Raw genomic sequence first — 16,147 nt, 5'->3', positions numbered from 1 at the left:
GCAAGCAAAGATTACAAAGACTTTGTGAGGCATATCTGAGATTGGACAAATTTAAACATATGGAAGTAACGCAAAATGTCCTTAAAACTATGTGTAGAAAATAACAAAATTGAAGTCAATAAAGGATCAAAAGCATAAAAAGAGTTAAAATGATAAAAGTGCCCATGAAGAGCAGAAACTCAGGCATGAATAATATTTAAGTTTGACAGACCTTTGTTACACAAAATGCAGGGAAAGCTAATCTAAAAAGAATTGTGCCTTTTCTTTTATTTTCTTCTTTTTTCCTTCCTTTTGTTTCTTTTCCTTTGCTCTTTCTCCTTTCTCTTCCTCTCACTCTCTCTTTCAACAATATTAAACGTGTTGGAAATGAGCCATAAATTATAAATTTTAATCTGACCTTCTACTGTTGGAGATTCCCTATCAGTAAATGCATTTGTAATTTATACAAAAGAAGTATATGTAAGGTTGAAGTTCAGATGCAGGTTTATGTAGTGCACACTAAAAGCATCTTAGAAGGAAAGGAGAGGATCTTAGGAGATATTTAGGAGTTATCACGTTTGAATATAAAGGACAACTATCAACAGCACTTTACTGATTACAGAAATCCCAATCTGATGCTGAAATATTTAGTTCCTTAGAGTGTCTTGAAGGTGCCATGCTGCTTCATGCCTCTGTGCTTTTGCATATAGTCCTCCTCCTCCCCCAGATTAAATATCCAACAGTCAACCTTACCTGAGCACCAGCCTAACCCATCCAGATAATACGTGCATATTTTGTCTAGTTATATCCCCACAGCACCCCGTACTTACCTTAGCATTGCCCTGAGCCCAGTGCATCTCAATCTTTAAGTGTACAGGAATACCCCAGGACCTTGTGAAAATGCAGATTATAATTCAGTAGGTCTGGGATAGGACCAATATTTTGCATTTTTAACAAACTTTTAGATGACAATAATGATGTTGGTCCCTGAAGCATACTTGGAGTAAACAAGGTCATGGCTCACACCACAGCAATAATTAGATTACTTGTCTGTTTTAACTGTTAAAACCAAGAAATTTTTGTTGGATTCCTATTACATAATGTAAGTCTGGCACAGAATAAGACACTCAGTGAATTTCTGGTGAATAAATACATAAGCATTATCTCAATAGTTCACTATAACAACCTAAATTACTGGTATTACTATTAGCCTTTTTCTTCTTTTAAAGAGAAAAAAATGACTCAGAGAAGTTAAATAACTAGTTAGAAAGTGATGGAACCAGAACTCCAATGCAGCTCTGCTAACTCCAAGTCTTTTGTGCTATTCACTCCACTATTTGCCTTCTAAAATGCAAACACAATGCAGGTCAGATCTGAGAAGTGGAGAGACTTAAAAAAATTAATAAAATACAACTATCCCTAATGTCTTGTTTAAGAGATTGGAACTTTTAAATGTTGGCCTTAGAGAATACAGACAATATAGAGTTGCAGGAAATCTCTGGTCTTGAGAGACTTGGACCACACTTCCAACTTTGACGTTCTATACCATACTCACAGCTGAACAAATATGACATATATAATTGCTGAGCCCACCACTGATTTTATGAATTAATTCTTGGGATTTATGGTGTTTTGTTCTCTCTTTTCAAAGCACCTTACAATCGTTAATTATTTAAGCCGCCTTACATCCCTCAGAGGAAGGACAAGGATATTATTCCGCCCTGAGCCTGGGGGGAGGTGGAGATCCAGAGAGGTGGAATACCAGTGGTTGCCAGAGTCAAGGGGAGGACAGATCAGGTTGCACCTGAGTGAACTCAGAAAGTTTTATTATTGAGGAAATCCTGCAGGCGAGATGGGACGGGGGCTTCTTTCATGGGTTTTTGAGTTAGTAGATGACAGTGCAAAGGCCATTTTTCATACCTAACCATAAGAATAATAACTATTGCTTTTTGAATACTTACTTTTAATATACAGAGATAGTCTACCATGCCATTAAACATTTTTAGCTTAATTTCAAATAAGAAATGTGAATTGGCTGTAGATAAAAATAATAGCTTCATTAATTGAGACATTTTTTGTTTGTTTGTTAAAATAGAATCTCACTTTGTCACTCAGGCTGGAGTGCAGAGGTGTGAACACAGATCACTGCAGCCTTGACCTTCCAGGCTCAAGTGATCCTCCCACCTTCTCTCAAGTAGCTGGTACCATAGGCACATGCCACCATGTGCAGCTAATTTTTTGTATTTTCTGTAGAGACAGGGTTTCACCACGTTTCCCAGGCTGGTCTTGAACTCCTGGGCTCAAATGATCCACCTGCCTCAGCTTCCCAAAGTGCTGAGATCATAGGTGTGACCTACCACGCCTGGCCTATTTATTGAGAATTTAGCATGTCTTGCCTTTTTGGATCCTTGGAGCAACCTCATAAGGCTCCTACGTTATAGTAGATAGTTGAATTACCCAAGTCACATGCTTGATACATAATAAAACTGAAATTTGAATCTTGGATTTATCCGCCTTTAAAGCCTGAGGTCTCTCCATTTAGTTCTACTGACAAATCATTGACTGTCTCTGAGCCTCAGTTTCTTCATTTGTAAAATGGGGATAATAATATCTAAATTATAGGACATAATGAGGATTCACTGTAATAATATCCTTGGCACTCAATAAGGATATGGTAGAAAGATCACCAGCTTTAAGACAGTAAAGACTGGGGTTTGAATTTAATCTTAATACTTAATAACCATAATATCTTACATTGGTTACTTAGCTTTCTAAATTTCAATTTTCTTATCTGTAAAATGGTGATAATTATAGCTACCTTACAGGTTTAGGTGAAGATTAAATAAAAGGATGCATACGAAGAGTCTACTTCAGTGCTTGGCACATAGCACTGCTCAATGTAAACTGTGATTTTTGGTTCTTTGTTAGTTAGTTTTGTGTTTTTCTCCTTCCTTCCCCTTCTGGTCTGTCTTCTCCAACATTCTTACTTTTGTGTTGTCTGTCGATAAATAACACCACCATCTTCTCAAATGCTAAGTAAAATCTCGAAGTTCCTTTAAAACAATTTCCTATCCTTGTCATTCTTATTTAACCAACTGCCAGTACTATTTAGTAAACTATATCAGACATAGAACTATTCCATCAGCATCTACCAGCATTCTGATTTTAAGTACCTCTTACTTTGTGAGGCACAATTCTAATAACCCACATTTCTTATTTCCTATGACTTGCCTGAAGCAAGATTGTTGATAAATTCTTATGCCAGTTTCTCAGTATTCTACTGGGGAGATGTCCTCTATGCCTCGATGCCTATGCAAATAAAGGAGAAAAAGAAAGAAAAGTTCACTGGAGATGTCTTATTCTAAGTGTGTGAGTATATGATGTTTGATGTCCGTGACTTCTCAGGAATTGGATTCAACATCCCTGGAGACTATATATTTTGCCATCAAACAAAACATTTGGTAATAAATTGACTCAAGTTTCTCTCTTTCCACCCTCTCTGCACCGCCTCACCCAGCCTCAATGCCTGAGTACACTCTTAAATTTCTCAGAAAAGCTCTGAAATCCAGGTGCAATGAATCACTCTTGCATGATAGAAAACAGTAAATAATAAACACCATCAGAGTGAACAATGGACTCTCCTTCTCATTCTCTTTTTCAGTATTGACATTGTGGTTTTGGGGCCTCAAGGAGACTGTAGAGGGGAAAATTTTGCCCAACCATTGCTAGTACATGTGCTCAGCAACTTCTAAAACACAGTTGGTGCTTGCCCAGGGGTTATTGGCTCAGTCACCAACCTTCAATTTCCATTCTCTGGGCTGTGAAAAATCTAGGATTTCTCCCCCTAGAAAGTCTCCACCTCACTGGCTGAGCTGCACCAGGTGGCTCATTGACTCATACATCTGATGGCTGCATTTGAGACTCTCAGCTGGGGATTGATTAGAGCTTTGTTTCCAAGATGCTGAAGGTTTCCAGATGAATTGGTCTCTATAAGAGTTCTGATTAAATGGTAGATAAAATAATGGAGAACGCTCTTGCTTATTTTAACTTTAGGGGAAAAAAAAGTTGGAGAAACTAGACTCTTCACCTCTATGCAAGATATTTTCAGTTCTAAGATATTTCTATTTTGGCTTCTTTACCATGCAACAGCAATAGTAATACAGGGACACTAATAAGTTTAACACCTGTATGGAGCTAAAGATGTGCCAGAAATTATTCTAAGCACTTTAAATGTATTAGTTTATATAATCTTCACAATAGTCTTATGGGACGTGTGTAATATTATTATTCCATCATTATTATTCCAGTTTTGAGATTAGACATTGAGAGATTAAGCAATTTACCTGTGGTTGAATTCAGGTACTCTGGCTCCAGAGTTAGTGTGCTAAACAGTAGTAAGTAGGAAATAGTAAGCATTACCTTGCATAGATATTTAGAGTTTACATCAAGTGTTCACATAAATGATCTCATTTTATTACCACAAGAATCTACTAAAGTAGACAAAGAATATCTATTATTCCTTCATCACTGGGAGGTTGTGATATTATAATAGCTAAGAGCATGAACTTTGAATTTAGAAAAATATAGGCTTGAAGTTTTGCTCTGAATTTCTGAGTCTCCATTTCTTTACCAGTATAATGGGGGTTATAATGCCATTTTACAAAATTTTTGTGAGGAATAAGTGAAATAATGTAAACAAAGCACTTCCTGCTGCACTGGATAAATGTTAACAGCTAACCTTCCTTCTGTCTTTCCTTCCTTCTTTTCTTTCTTCCATACTTCCTTCCCTCACTCAATAAATATTGGGCTTTGTATCTGTACTAAATTATATATACACAAAATTATACATATATTTTTATATATGATATATGGATACTCATATATTAAATCTATTTTATATAAAATATAAAACATAACATAATCAGTAATATAAAATATAAAACATAATATAACTCTCAACACTAGCTCAGGCATTGATGAGAATAAATTAAGTTAGAGATTGATTGGAAAGAATAAGTTGAATAGTTCAATATGTATTTATTGTGTACCTCTTATGAGCAGGTATTGTACTAGGAAGGGGTTGGGGGTACAAAAATAATTAGATGTGATCCCTGCCCTCAAGTGGCACATACTCCTTGATGAATGGAAGGAAGAAAACATATTGAGGGCTCACTCTGTGCCAAGAACTGTATATTACATATAAAATCTCATTATGATCTCATTTGACTGCTGAGGAAACTGAGGCTTGAAGAAAGAGAGTGATTTTCTCTAGATCATTGCTATCTGATCATATTTTCTAGATAATGGAAATATTCTATTTGTGCTGTCCAATATGGACCCTAGACTGCTGATTACTTGAAATGTGGTCAGTGCAACTCAGAAACTAAGTATTTAATTTTATGTAATCTTAGTTCATTTACATTTAAATAGCCACCTGTAGCTGGTTATTGCCATATTGGAGAGCGTAGCTATAGAAGATGAAATCACTGGAAGTACTAGACTCTGTGCCATCCTGCTTTTCTTGAGTGCAAAGCTAGGATTTTTTTCCAATATGTGAGTAAGGATGGCTTAAGGCTTCCAAGTGTTTTCATAATGTGTTAGGGGAAAACCCTTTGCCAGCAGAAGACACAGTCCTAATGGCAGGGGTAATGTGAAGAACATCCATCCACACATGGCACACACATTTCCTCCTTGCTCAGAACTAGAACTCCTTTTATACCACAGCCCTAAAAACTAGTCAGCTTTTGCATGAGTGAATTTCCCTTTGTTGCAATAACAATCTTTGAAAAATTTCTAGTGTTACTGGTACAATAAGAAGACCAACTAAGTCCTAAGTAGGGAGGACTTCTGAAATCCCTTAGTGGGAAAATAGGAAAAAGGCTGCTTGTTGTTAGGGTGAGGCATTATAATACTATAGGGCAGAGAGTTTTAGATTTTCTTTCTTTTTTCTTCTTCTTCTTCTTTTTTTTTTTTTTGAGACAGAGTCTCACTCTGTTGCCCAGGCTGGAGTGCAGTAGTGTGACCTCAGCTCACTGCAACCTCTGCCACCCTGGTTCAAGTAATTCTCATTCTCAGCCTCCTGAGTAGACGGGATTACAGGCATCTGCCACCACGCCCGGCTAATTTTTGTAGTTTTAGTAGAGACGGGGTTTCACTATGTTGGTCAGGCTGGTCTCAGACTCCTGACCTTGTGATTCGCCTGCCTTGGCCTCCCAAAGTGCCGGGATTACAGGCATGAGCCACCAAGCCTAGTCGAGTTTTAGATTTTCTTGTTGCTATCTTCAGGATTTCAAAAGCCATATCACCAACAATCTGTTTGCTGCCAACCTGAATATAAAGATGTGATGACTCAATTCTTCCTATGGCCTAGGCTGACAAAAAGACTTCAGAATTCTAAATAAATACAGTTGGCCCTTGAACAACATGGATTTGAACTGCACAGGGCCACTTATACCAGGCTTTTTTTTCAACCAAACGTGGGTGGTGAGTATTCGTGGCATGTATACACGGGTGCCACAAGGCCAGCTACTGGACTTGAGTATGCGCGGATTTGGGTATATTTGGGAAGTCCTATTACCACAGGTCCTTGTTACAACAGGGAGGATGTAGTAGCGTTTGTTTTTTGGTCTTTACTATTGCTGTCATTATTATTGCTAATAAGGCATTTAGTTTGTGTAGGAAAGACTGGGCAGAGCAAATGTTAGATACATTACCATACATGCAGAGAATTTATGTGTGTGGGGCAGAAAATAGCCTTATAATTTCTGGAAAAATGATTTATTCACTAATTTATTAATTCAGCCAATTCTTAATTAACAAAATTCACAATCAAATAAAATACTGACAGGTGCCAGGAAGAAAATGCTCAGGAAGCTGCAGTAGTAGAGAAAGAACTACTTTGGACAAGATAGAAACTTTCTGAAGAGGTGACCTAAAGCTCACACATGAATGATGAAGGGCAAGCCATGAAAATAGAGTAGGACAAGCATTCTGAGCAGGAGAAATTTTTAAAAAGCCTCTGAGGTACACCGGATCTTGGAACTTCAAGGATAATTATCAAATTTCTGATGCTTATCAGATGTTTAAGAGAGGATTTCAAGTAGGCAATTGGATATGCAGATACAGAGCTCAGGGGAGAGGACATGTTAGACAAATAAATTTGGAAGTCATCAGTCATAGATGGTATTAAAATAATGGGGCTGGATGAGATCACTTAGAAGCTGTGTAGGTAGAAACAAAGAACTAAGACTTAACCTGAGGAACTACAACATTTAGAGATTAAGCAAAAAAGTAAGGCAATACAAAGCAAAATTTAAAGCAGCAGCTCAGAAAATGAGAGGAAAATCAGGACTGGTGTCATGGAAGCCCTACAGAAAATAGTCTTTTGAGGAAGAGCCAAAGAGGTCAAATTCTACTGGGAGTAAAATGCAGCAGAAGGCCCACTGACTTTGGCAGGAGGGAAGACCATTGATAAACTCATTAAGGGAAATTCCATCAAGATACTTGAGATGGAGGCCAGTTATAGTGTACTGAAGAGCGAAAGGGGGAATATACTCTTGCATATTTTACTTTTTCTTTATAAACTTTTTTTTTTAGATGGAGTTTCGCTCTTGCCCAGGCTAGAGTGCGAAGGCATGATCTCGGCTCACTGCAACCTCCTCCTCCCGGGTTCAAGTGATTCTCCTGTCTCAGCCTCCCAAGTAGCTGGGATTACAGGCATGCGCCACCACTCCTGGCTAATTTTGTATTTTGAGTAGAGACGGGGTTTCTCCATGTTGATCTGCCATAAAGAAAAGAGAACATGACAGTAGCTGGAGGGGTATGTGGAATAAAATAGTTTTTAAGGTGAACAATATTTGAGAATATGTTGATGGAAAGGATTCAACAGAGAGGAAGGATTGGCGATGCAGAATAGAAAGAGGATAATCAAAGGACTAGCGTTCATGAGAAATGACAATGAAACTGAGCACAGCTGAGCAGCTGGTCCTTGGAAGGAAGAGGGATTGTAACAGTAGGGAGGGAGGAGAAGAAACATCCAGAAGAAGGAAGGGTTATAGATTAACAGTGGGGAAATAAGAAGCTACCCTTAGGTGGCTTCATTTTCTCACTGAAGTCAGGCAAGGGCATCAAATGAATGTTAGGATTGTGGGAGGAGGTAGAGTGCTTGAGAAGAGCGAGAATAAAAAACAGATGTCTTGAAAATGTAAAAAGTAAACCACCTAAGTAATCGGTTGTAATATTCATCAGTGCTGAGTGCCCAACTGGGACTCAAGATCTGTGATTACAGTGTTAAGATGAAGTAGACTCTAATTGTGTAATTTTCCTCTAGGAGTGGGCACAGAGGAAATAGTTAAATTCAGCCAGAGTTGGCACTTTGTCATGTGAAAGAGGGGCAAAGGAGTTGAGACCTTGGTAAAGGAATTATTAAAATGGTAGGCCCAGGAAAACTTGACAAGGTGGGTCAATGGCTTAGAAATAAAGAATTGTTGTGTGAATTTGCTAGAGAAAGTAAGCAGGAAGGGTTGGAAGTGAGCATCAGAAAGCGAAGTGCTTGAGTATGAAATTTAGAAGGTGGTGCATTTACTAGGGATCCCAAGGCTCGGACTGTGACCATGGGAATGCAAAAGGAGGTCATTGGAGGAGAAGTGGTCAGGCAACTGACAAACTGGAGTGTTGACTGGGCCATCAAAATGGCTGATGCAGAAATAATAATGCCAGATTTTAGAGTAGAAAGTTTGAATTATTTAGGATTTGGTATGAAATTCATGTTTTTCCTTTGCTTTATGAGATGCAGCAGTGTGGTAGAGCCAGGGCTCCAGATTTTGAATTCTATCTATCACTTAAAGTGTGGAACCCTGGGCAATTTTGTCCTTTCCTTTATCTTGAACTCTCTCCCTTCCTTCTTTCCCTTACTTTCTTTTTGAGACTCTCCTAGATGTCAAGCATCATGCAAGGTGATAGGGATATAATAGTGAGAAAGGAGGCATAGCATTTGCTTCTTAAGGCTTATACTGGAGATAGAGGCAATCCAATAATTAGATAAATGTATACTTATGAAATGTGACAAATGCTGTGAAATAAAGTATTAGTGGCTATTAGATTTTGTAACAAATGATCTGCCTTCATTAAGAGGAAGAAAGAGTCAGGAAAGCTTTCCATGTTTGAGATGAGATCTTGAAGGATGAATAGGAGTTAACTTGGACTGTGGTGTAGGGGCCAGAAGTGATGGGGATTATGTTACAGGCAGAAGAACCTGTACGTGCAAAATTGCTGGGGTTAGAGGGATCTTGTCATTTGGAGAAACTGACATGTAAGATTAGTGTTTCTGGAGCTTAGAGAACAAAGGCATGAGATGGCGTTGAAAAGCTGAGTGGAGGCCAGCCTTTGCAGTGTGATTTAGTTACATATTTTGGTCTTTAACTTGAAAGCGACAGGAAGAATTTGAAAGCATTTGTGTAAAGAAGTTGCAGAGTGATATTTGCATTTTTCAAGAGATCACTGCTACTGTGTAAAGAAAATTGAAGAATGATAGAGGTGAACATGGAAATTATCTGCAGTCAATAGTAGTAGTTTAGGTGAGAGACTAATTAGCCTCAAGGTAAAGAATGTTCAGTGGAAAGAAGTGAATGGACTTGAGGAATAATTAGAAAAATAGGACCGCAAGATGGTATGAATGAGATTTGATGGAAAGGAAGGAATCAAGAATTATGTTAATTTTAGGCTTATGGCATCTCACCAAGCTTTGTCTTCATCTCCATAATAGAAATCATGTATGGGAAAGTGATTCATAGATGCTATTTTTATTATTTGTGAGAATATTTAGGAGTGAACTATATACTAATAAGCTAATCATCAGATGGCCTATTTCCCAAAGGAGATGGTAAGATCCTTGAGGACAGAGACTAACTATGCATTATTTTATGTCTCTAGTTCATATAATATTGTACTCATCACAGGGTAATTAGTTTTGCCCTCTGTTGGTTCTTGATCTTTTTGCCCTGAGATTCAGCCTTACATTTCCCTACTTGCTTTTATATTGTAGCGGGGCTGGTCTCTGAAGTCTCTTACCTTAGGCTTCTACATCAACCAGCTAGCTTGTTCGCTTGGTGCAATGTGCTGCTGAGAGACTGGCAATAAGAAGAAGGGAGAAGCCAGGGTTTTTCTTCTCTCTGTGTCTTGGGTAGTATCTCAGGCCTTTAACTCATGGTGATTCTCGGTTCAGCCAGGTAACACTCTGTTTTTTAAGTCTAGCGGTGGTAGTAACTCCCTACTATTGCTAATCTCTGGAGTGCCTTATGGTTTCTTGTACAACCTCTCACACTTTCAACACCTGTGTAACCAATTTCTTGTATTAAAAGTTTCTGTTTTAGACATTTAGAATAGTTATTGTTACATCCTGTCAGGTTAGATCTTGACTTATATACACATGGGCCAACGTTGATTAATTGTCAAATAGCATTCTTTTCCACAATGCAATATTTATGGACAAATAATCTTTGAAACTTTAAAACAATAGAAAACAAAAGATACTGTCAACATAAACAAATAACAAAATTATAAGCAAACTTAGAATAGTATTCCTTGTAATTTAGCAATAACGACACTAATTATAAGTTTTTTCAACTTACTTTTTCAGCTGACTGAGCTTCAGAGCTGAGACAAATGTTTCACTTAACATTCTTTAAATAGCATTTAGCTAGTTTTAATTTGAAGAAAAAACATTCTTCAGTAGAGACAGGGAGAGAAATCATCAAAAAATAAACAAATAACATACATCGGAAAAACTTGTCATTATGTCATAGTATTACATGCTATCTTGGCAAATTTATGGATAGTTTTAATTTTTTGCTTCACTTGGTAATGGTTTTATACAAAACAGTGATATCATTGGCAAAAATTCTGTTATGTTGCAAGGCAATTTACTCGGAGTCTTCTCTGTGTTTCTTACAATAGAATGTTTTTTCAAGATAGCATTATTAATTGATTTACTGACATACTTCTTGGCTTATTAAAAATTTATGGAATGACTACTATATTTTTCTTAAAAGATAAAATATTTACATACAGAATAATTATTTTCTAGACCTTCCTTGAACATTATTGAGGTCATCAATCTATTTTTTAAATAATTTATTCAGATAAAATTCACATAACAAAATTACTCATCTTACAGTGAACAACTCAGGGTAATTAGCATCCATAATATTGTGTAATTATCACCTCTATACAGTTTCAAAACATTCCATCATTCCCAACTAAAACTCTTTACCCATTAAGTAGTTTCTTCCCATTCCCTCTCCCGCCAGTCCCTGACAACCACCAATCTTCATTCTTTATGGATTTATGTATTCTGGATATCTCATAAAAATAACGTCATATGAGATGAAACCTTTTGTATCCGATTTCTTTCATGGCTGAGTAACAATCCATTTGCATGTACAGCCATTCTTGGTATCCATGGGGGATCGATTCCAGGACCCCTGAGGATACCAATGATACAAAATAGAGTAGTATTTGCATGTAGCATATGCACATCCTCTCATATACTTCAAATTATCTTTAGATTACTTATAATATTTACTACAATGAAAATGCTATATAAGTAATTGCTACACTATATCATTTAGGAAACAATGACAAGAAAAAAGGTTTGGACATGTTCAGTACAGACACAATGTTTTAGAATATTTTTGATTCATAGTGGGTTGAATCCATGGATGCAAAACCCAGGATACGGAGGGCTAACAGAATATAACACAAATGTGTTTATCCTTTCATCTATTGGTGGACATTTGAAATGCTTCTATCTTTTAGTTGTTGCAAATAGTGGTGCTATGAACAATTATGTGCACATGAACTTATTTGCATACCTCTTTTCAATTCTTTTGAGTGTAGTCCTAAAAGTGGAATTGTAAGGTCATATGGCAATTTTGTGTTTAACTTATTGAGGAATTGCCAAATTATTTTCTGTGGTGGCTGAACTTTTTTACATTCCTAACAGCAATGTATAAAAGTCTCAATTTATCTGCGTCTTGGCCAATACTTGTTCTTTTCTGCTTTAAAAAAATATTATTATAGTTGTCCTAGTGGGTGTGTGGTAGTACTTCATTGTAATTTTGAGGTGTCTGTTTAAGTCCTTTGCCCCTCTTTTAAATTGTGTTGTTTGTCTTTCTGTTGTTGAGATGTGAGAGTTTGTTAGATATTCTGGATACTAAGCCTTTGTCAGATAAATCATTCACAAATATTTTCTCTCATTCTGTAGGTTTTCTTTTTAATGTCCGTTGAAACACAAAAGTTTTAAATTTTGATGAAATCTAATCTATCTGCTTTTTCTTTTGCCGCTGATGCATTTGATGTCACATCCAAGAATCCATTGCCAAACTCCCTTGGCAATGATGAAGACTGATCTGCTTTTATTGCATTTAATTTTTTAAAAATGAATTTTATTCTGTATATTTAGGGTGTGTAACATGATCATGTCATGGAACACATATAGATAGTCATAAGGTTACTATATTGAAGCAAATTAACATATCCATCATCTATCTCACAGTTACCCTTTTTTGTTTTGTTTTGTTTTGTTTTGTTTTTGCGTGTGGCAGGAGGAGTTAAAATCTATTCATTTAGCATGAATTGCAAATACAGTACAATTTTATTATTTATGGCTCTCATGTTATATATTACATTTCTAGACCTGCTTATTCTACATATCTGCTACTTTGTATCTTCTGACCTACGTCTCCCCATTTCCTTCCCATTTCTCCTCTCACCTGCTGCTAGTTACCACTATTTTGTTCTCTGTATCTGCATATTTAAAATTAATTTTAAATTCCATATATAAGTGAGATCATGGAACATTTTTCTCTAGGTGTCTAGCTTATTTTATTTAGTATAATGTCCTCCAAGATCTGTTGTAGAACATGGCAAGAGCTTGCTATTTTTTAGGGCTTAATAATATTCATGTATATATGCCACTATTTCTTTACCATTCATTCGTCAATAGACACTTAGGTTGTTTCCATATCTTGGCTGTTGTCCACAATGCTGCAATGAACACAGGAGGGCAGATATCTTTATAAGATAGTGGTTTTATTTTCTTTGGATATCTACCCAGATAAAGGTTTCCTGGACCATATGGTAGTTTTATTTTTAATTTATTTAGAAGCCTCCATACTGTTTTTCATAGTTGTACTGGTATTCATTTTCACCAACAGTGCACAAGAGTTCACTTTTCTCCATACTCTCACCAACATTTATCTTTTGACTTTCTAATAGCCTTGCAAACAAACATGAGGTAGTATTACATGATAGTTTTGATTTGCATTTCCCTGATTAATGATGTTGAGCACCTTTTTGTATTCCTTTTGGGAATTTTTTTGGTCTTCTTTTGAGAAATGTCTCTTCAAGTCTTTTGCCTATTTTAAAATCAGCTTATTTGTTTTACCGCTATTGAGTTGTATGAACTCTATAAATTTTGGACATTAACCCTTTATTAGATATATGGTTTGCAAGTATTTTTCCTATCTGTCAGCTGCTATTTCCGTTTGTTGATTGTTTCCTTTGCGTGCAGAAGGTTTTTGGAATGATGTAGTGCCATTTATTTATTTTTGAATTTGTTGCCTGAGCTTTTGGTGTAATATCTAAGAAGTTAGGTATTGCCAAGACCAATGTCCAGGAGCTTTTTCCCCATATTCTCTTCTAGGAGTTTTCATAATTTTGAACCTTACATTTAGGTCTTTTATCCACTTTGAGTTGGTTTTTATGCATGGTATAAAATAAGCATCCAATTTCACTCTTTTGCACGTGGGAATAGTTTTCTCAGCACCAGAGATTATTTCCCCATTGTGTCCTCTTGGTGACCTTTGTCAGAAATTAGTTGACTGTAGCCATGCTACCCGTAGAGGGGTCCAAATGGTGCTGTCATGGATTTCTGTCATAACTTAAAGAAAAACTTTCACAATATCCAGGGCCCTTGATGTCCCGCAAATGAAAGAGGAGGATGTTCTCAAGTTTTTTGCTGCAGGAACCCACTTAGGTGGCAACAACCTTGACTTCAAAATGGAACAGTACATCTATGAGAGAAAAAGTGATGGCATCTACATCATACATATGAAGAGGACCTGGGAGAAGCTTCTGCTGGCAGCTTATGTCATTGTTGCCACTGAAAACTCTGCTGATGTCAGTGTCATATCCTCCAGGAATACTAGCCAACGGGCTTTGCTAAAGTTCGCTGCTGTCATTGAAGCTACTCCTATTACTTGCTGCTTCACTCCTGAAAATGTTACTAATCAGATCCAGACAGTCTTTTGGAAGCCATGGGTTCTGATAGCTACTGAGAGGGTGCTTGACCACCACCCTCTCATAGAGGCATCTTGTGGTAACCTGCCTACTACTGCTTTGTGTAACTCAGATCCACCTCTGCACTATGTGGACATTGCCATCCCATGCGACATCAAGGGAACTCACTTAGTGGGTGTGATGTGATGCATGCTGGCCTGAGAAATGCTTTGAGTGTGTGGCACCATCTCCTGTGAACACCTGTGAGGGTTATGCCTGATCTCTACTTCTACAGAAATCCTGAAGAGCATGAAAAGGGAGAGCAGGCTGCTGCTGCAAAAGCTGTAACCAAGCAGGAATTTCCAATTGAATAGACTTCTTCAGCTCTTGAGTGTACTGCTATTCAGCCTGAGGTTGCAGACTGGTCTGGAGGTGTGCAATGCAGGTACCCTCTGTGCCTATTTATCAGTTCCCTACTGAAGACTGAAGTGCTCAGCTTGCCATGGAAGACTGGTCTGCAGCTCCCACTGCTCAGGCCACTAAATGGGTAGGAAAAACCACTGAGTGGTTTGAAAAAATTTTTTTCACAGACTTAAGCAATACAGAAATAAGGTTGATGGAAAATAATAATCAATTTCTCATAAAAATTTAGTTGACTGTATATGTTAAGATTTATTTCTGGGTTCTTTATTTAGTTCCACTGGTCTATGTGTCTGTTTTTATGCTAGTAACATACTGTTTTGATTATTATACCTTTGTGATTTAATTTAAAGTCAGGAAGTGTGATGCTCCCAGTTTTATTTTTTTTTCTTAGTACTGTTTTGACTATTTGGAGTTTTTTATGTTTCTATACAAATTTTGGAATTGTTTTTCCCTACTACTATAAAGAATACCATTGGGATTCTTTTCCCAGTTTCATTGAATTATTTATTTGTGTTCTTGTATATTTTGTTTAGTTTCCTTAATGCCATTGTATTGAATTCCTTTTCATACATTTCACAAATTTTCATTTCTTTAGGGTCAGTTACTGAAGAATTATTGTGTTACTTTGGTGGTTTCATGTTTTCTTGCTTTTCTGTTTCTTGTTTTCCTGTGTGATGTCTCAACTCTGATGGTGCAATCACCTCCTCCAAACTTTAAAGAGTAGCTTTTGTAGGGGAAGACTTTCACCTGCAGATGGGCCTGAGTTTGCTGGGTACACAGGATGCAGTGGTGGCTCTGGCTCCTTGTGAGTACAATGATGTAGTCTCCATTCAGCTTCTTTTATGTTCAATGTCAGCAACGATTGCAAGTGCCTCAGTGTTCTATGCTGCAGGAATTTGTGGCAGTGACAGTGGCCATGTAGGTTATAAAGGCCAGGGCTTTAGCAATTCCTTTGTTCTTGTCTTTCTCTCAGTGGGAAGTTAGCTGAGGGGACATCTCTTGATGTTGGTTCTGACACAGCCCTCAGGCAGCTGCAACAACACTGGGATCCAGGGGACTGGTGCTTGGAGCAACTGTGGGGTCAGGTTCCTGGGCTTAGTGAAACAACTGTAGCAACTGAGACTTGAGGCAGAGGTTCACTTTTCAAGGTCCAAGTTAATGCAGTTCTCCCACTAAGCCAGGATCTGCTGCTTTGAGGCACATCCCCGTAGCTCAGGCCCAGGGGCTTGGGATATGGTTGTGGTCTGTCCCTGGTGAGCAGGAAATAGCACTGGCATGGCCCTGGGGGAAAATAGGTGTTTCAGTGGCTTGGGCTTGAAGAAGCAGGACCCAGCTGCAATTCAGGACCCCAAACCAACAGGGCACATTGACTCTGGAATGAAGACGATGGAGTATCTTTGTGGTAGCTTGGACCTAGTGGGTAGGGCATATCAGCAGTTTGTCTCTGGAGTGACGTGTTACCAGGTGG

At 37.6% G+C, this 16,147-nt stretch overlaps 1 pseudogene; it reads left to right on the top strand.

Annotated features, from left to right (window-relative positions):
- LOC105710203 (small ribosomal subunit protein uS2-like) overlaps positions 1–14,908 on the top strand; it is a 70,689-nt pseudogene extending 55,781 nt beyond the window's left edge.
- Positions 14,909–16,147: the final 1,239 nt, after the last annotated feature.

Source organism: Aotus nancymaae, unplaced genomic scaffold, assembly GCF_030222135.1.
Source record: "Aotus nancymaae isolate 86718 unplaced genomic scaffold, 86718_ANA_hifiasm-v0.15.2.pri h1tg000007l, whole genome shotgun sequence".
NCBI lineage: Eukaryota > Metazoa > Chordata > Mammalia > Primates > Aotidae > Aotus > Aotus nancymaae.
This window is presented reverse-complemented; position numbering and strand designations above follow the sequence as displayed.